Source organism: Pinus tabuliformis, chromosome J (assembly GCF_031772625.1).
Source record: "Pinus tabuliformis cultivar Carrire ecotype Pingquan chromosome J, CPIR1, whole genome shotgun sequence".
Classification (NCBI taxonomy): domain Eukaryota; kingdom Viridiplantae; phylum Streptophyta; class Pinopsida; order Pinales; family Pinaceae; genus Pinus; species Pinus tabuliformis.
The window spans coordinates 126172947-126177745 of record NC_142295.1 but is presented as its reverse complement, the minus strand read 5'-3'; positions in this window follow the sequence as shown (position 1 = coordinate 126177745).

Below are 4799 nucleotides of genomic sequence, written 5' to 3'. Positions count from 1 at the left end.
TATCCCTTTTCCCACTCATTACTAACATCCCCTCATCAGTTGAATTGCTTAGAAAACTTGAGGTTTGATGGTGGTTTTATTCATTGAAAAGCCACATTTCTTGTCTAAAAATTCTTTTCATTTTGATCTACTCCCTAAACTAAGTAAGTTTCAAGTAAACTTAGTGATTTTCCCCCTCATTCACATATTCCCCCATATTAACTCTAACTCTATTATGTAATTCCCCTATGTTACATTTTCCCTAGTATTATTAACACCATGGTGTATAAACCCCCAAAGCATTCTATAAATATCCTCCTTTTAGCATTATAGCTAAATATGTCTGTCTAAAGGGAGACTTTAGTCCACCTGGGACTGTGGTCAACCCTGTCCTGGGGCTGCTCTAACCTCTGGTTATGAGCAACAACCTCTCCCCTAAGCTCTCACCTTCCCTCTGCTCAGAAAAACCCAAAAAATCCCCAAAAACCTTGCTAAAAACCCCTTTTGTCCCTTTAACTCGCTTCATTGGCAAAAATACGCTGAAAACCCACTTTTCTCCTTTATCCAAAGTCTAAGCACCGGGCGCATTTTGACAAAACTATTCATAAAAAACCCATTTTTTATGTTATCCAATGGTTCGGGCGCTATATTGGTTTTATTGAAAATATATTAAAAAACCATCGAAATCCTTCATACCCCAATGGTCTTCCGCTAAGCGCGCATCCCAAAAAATATATTTTTATATCCCGCCCCCCTTCCGTATCGCTCGATCACTTCATCAACCCGTCAGCCGTCCGATCGAGCGCCTCTGATCGGACGGCCCTTATGCATATCGGGTTGGTCCCCACGCCCGAAAGTTAGTACCCGAGAAACTGACGAAGGGTTACGTCAGTCCTCGGCCACGCGTCACATTCTCAGTCTCTCGGGTCGGCCTCTGACAAAACCGGGGCCGTATTGTAAGCGGTCCGAGAAAACCGTTACCACTGTTTCACTTACCACCCGGTTTGCTGGTCCCATGTCATGCCCACGTCAGAGCCACGTCGCTGCCACCCCGCCGTCGCATCACCTCATTCGTCCGTCTCTTCGCTGACATGTTCGCCACTTCAGCATATCCGTGGACCAACCAGGACCTGCCACATCACCCGGTGACGTCATGCTGACGTCATCCGACTCCGACCCCACCCGATGACGTCATGCTGACGTCATCCCAAAAACGCGCCAATATTGCCAAAAATCTATTTTTAGGCCAAAATTTCGTGTTTTTTCTACTTTTTGCCGAAAGAGACTGTTGTTGTTCCTGCATGTATTTAACGACCAGACCAGCGCCAACCTGCACTGTTCGACTCCAAACCTCGGGCGCCTCCGTCGTACCTGCATTTGCAACTGTCAGTGGCAATCCGCAAGGTATTTCTCGAAATTATTCTCTGCACCTAGTTTTTATCCAAATTTCTACAAACGAACTATTAAGGGAGTGTTAAAACACTGAATTCACCGTCTAGTATCCAGTAACCGGTACCTATTTCCCTCTGGCAAGGCAACAAACAGTTTATGAAACCTGCATTTGATTGAAACAACCTGAGTTCACAGGTGGCTCGCGCAATCGTGAGCTAGAAACCTCTGCTGGCTAAATTCACCATAGAAAAGTTCTGGTCAGCCCTGCTATTTGTCTTTATCAATCTGTTAAACAGTATTTCAATTGTTGTGTGCTCAATTCACCCTCTGGTCCTTAAAATTCACACTTTCATTGTAAGGAATCACCTCTGTTCTTCTTACTTCAACCAGTTCACCTGCAAGTCAGAAGCTTAATAGACCATGGAAACTCCAATTGCACTGAACATCAAGCCTCTCAATACCCCTCACAGGGAGTTAGAATGGAAAGCTCTGGGAGATATGGATTATCAGATGTTAGACTATTTTCCATTAGGCTCTAAATATAATATTCAGTTGCTAAATGAGTTGAAAGCCCAGCACCTTAGTGGAGCTGATATCCTAGGGATTTGGGACTCAAACTTGCCCATCTACAACCTCCCCCAGGTAAATCCTATGCCAGAATTGATCCACAGATGCCAGGAGTGCTATGATCCATGCCAAAGAGCTGTTCTCAGCCCCACAGGCTCAATTCTGTTCCATATCACCCCAGAGAGCATGAATGAGATGCTGCATTTCCACACTGCAAAACCATTGGCCCCCCTCTACATGCAGAACTTGATAAAGAAGGGGACTAAGTTGTCAAATGACCAGATCATCAAAATCAATCAGCTGTTCATACAACCAAGCTCTGAAGCCATCAGAACTCCTCCTATTGGATATGCATACTTAAATGAATTGGGCAGAATGCTAGTGGATTTGATCAGCTATGTCCTAGGGTTCAGGGGAGTGGAGGATGTGGATGATAGTATAATGGCAATGTTGTCTATATTCTCTCCTGGAAAGCCTCCAGCTGTACATTATGACTATGCCACATATATTGCAGATAGGATCCATGACCAGCTAATGAATCTGCAAAGGGAAAGACTGTTCAGATACACTTCATACATTTACCATCTATTCTTGTTTTATCAACCAGGCAGCTTCCTCATTCCCCTGAAGCAAGTTAATGCCCAGGGGAATCCAAGGTCAGTTGTGTTTTGGACCTCAGTTTTTCATTGCACCTCTGTATCACCATACACATACTGTGAGTTCATAGACTTGTTCATTCATCCAGCTATGACATTATTGTATGGTGTTTCTCCTCCAAGGTTAACTGATGACATGAGGAGAGTTCTCCATCTCTCCAAAACCTACAGCATTGGTAATTGGTACTTTTACCAACACCACACAGTGATCAGAATATATGGCTGTGAGTTGAAGCCTTATAGGCTGCCAAGGTATGTCCCTATGAGACTTTTTGCCCTAGAATACTTCAGGCAATTTGGGAATGCCGACTACCTCCACTTCCAAAGCAAGAACAAGAAGGCGCAGTTGAAGGTAAGGAGCCAGCTGGGCCCTTTCCTATATAACAAAAGAGAGGAGGGATGGAGAGAGGCAAATAGTATCCTAGAGGCCCTCAAACTGCAAACTAGTTTTGAATGGATACCCTATGACCCCAATCATTTTGTTTCCCTCAGGAGGATAAAATACGAATTGGGTACCTATGCACATAGGAGGCTGCCTGAGATTGAGCAGTATGCCAATGCATTAAGCTGGAAAAAGGGCACCCTAGAAGAGGAAATTACTAGTGAAGAGCTGCTAGAAAGAGAGGCTAGAAATATTCAAAAAGAAGCTGACTTGGAAACTTGTGGACAGGTTCCCCTCTCATATCAAAGACAACTTGGAGCAGCTGCCTCATCCTCAACAACACATCAGCAAGCTACCATGAATACTCCACAGACATCCAGCAAAGGCAAAGAAAAGCAGATGGAACAGCCACCTCCTATGACTGAAGAGCAAATGGAAACACTAGTCCAACAACAAGAAGAAATGATGCAGCAGGAAGTGCAGCAACAAACACAACACCAACAGCAAGAAGAACAAAGACAGGAGCAGCCTGTCCAACAAGAGCAAACAGTGGAAGCCCCTAAATCCACTGAACAAAATGTGCCTCCAAGGCAAGAAACTTCAGCTGAGGCATCAATCCTCCAAACTCCACAAAAGGAGGATACAAGCAGGAAAAGGGACAGAGAGACTCCCCTTACAACATCAACAACTCATGGGGAGAAAAGACAGAGAATCAATCACTTCTCAGAGGAAGAAATGCCAATAGGACAGTCTTTTGGTATGGTCCCACCCAGCAGGGAAGCATCAGCAAGTTCCTTTCAACAGGAACAGGATAGAGCAATGGGAGGAGAAGTGAGTTCCTCAAATCAGCAAAGGGAAGGTGGACTCAGCATTAAACAGCAGTTCATCGACATTAAGAGGAGAAATGAGCCCATCAAAATATAGCTGTATAACCATATGTTAAACATGGCTCCCACCAATCAACAAAGACTCATGTCTGCATATGATGTGTAGGAAGGCAAAATGATCATGAGTCATTTTATGCCAACAGCAGTGCAACCCCAATCTGCCTCTGACTACTTAAGGACCAACCTGGAGGTCCTTGCCAAGGATATCCACCCAATGGACAAAATAGAACTGCATAAGCAAACGGGTGAGATGGTCTATGCTTCCCTGGCAGACCAAACATTGGATAATTACAGGCTACAAAGTAGCCTTAACAACACAGCTGCTCAGCTTGAGTTGGAGAAAGCATCCTCTCAAGCAAAGGAAAACAGAATTAGGTCCTTAGAAGACATCATCATAGAGATTGGGCATGATCCCAAAGATATCAAGGGCATACAAGAGATATTAAAGTTGAGGGATGTAGACATGGCAGCTTTGAGGAGAAAGATCAAACTCCCAGCCACAATTCACCCTCAAACAGATGATGTTGCCCAGCAAAGACATGATCAAGAGGCCACAACCTTGTTGGTGTCTCTGTACAAGCAGCTAATCCAAACTCAAGAAAAGCTGGGAGAATCGGAGGCTGCAAAGGCAGCATTACAGGCAGCCTTGAAACAAAGAGAAGAAGGTCAAACCTCCCAGCCTCCTCCTGAAGTAATCAACCTTGAGGAAGCTGCTCCAACTACTGCTCCTCCTCCTCAACAAACAGGACCAACAGCACCAACTACATCGACAGCTGCACCAACAACAGAGCAGACTCATAGTCTGGATATGCAGAAGCTTCAGAATGAGATTCAAGTCCTGGAAGCTCAAATGTTAGAGCTTAATCAAGCCAAAGAATCTTTGGCTAAAATAAATGAAAGGTATGATAAGAGCAAACAGAATGTGGCTGAGAAGGA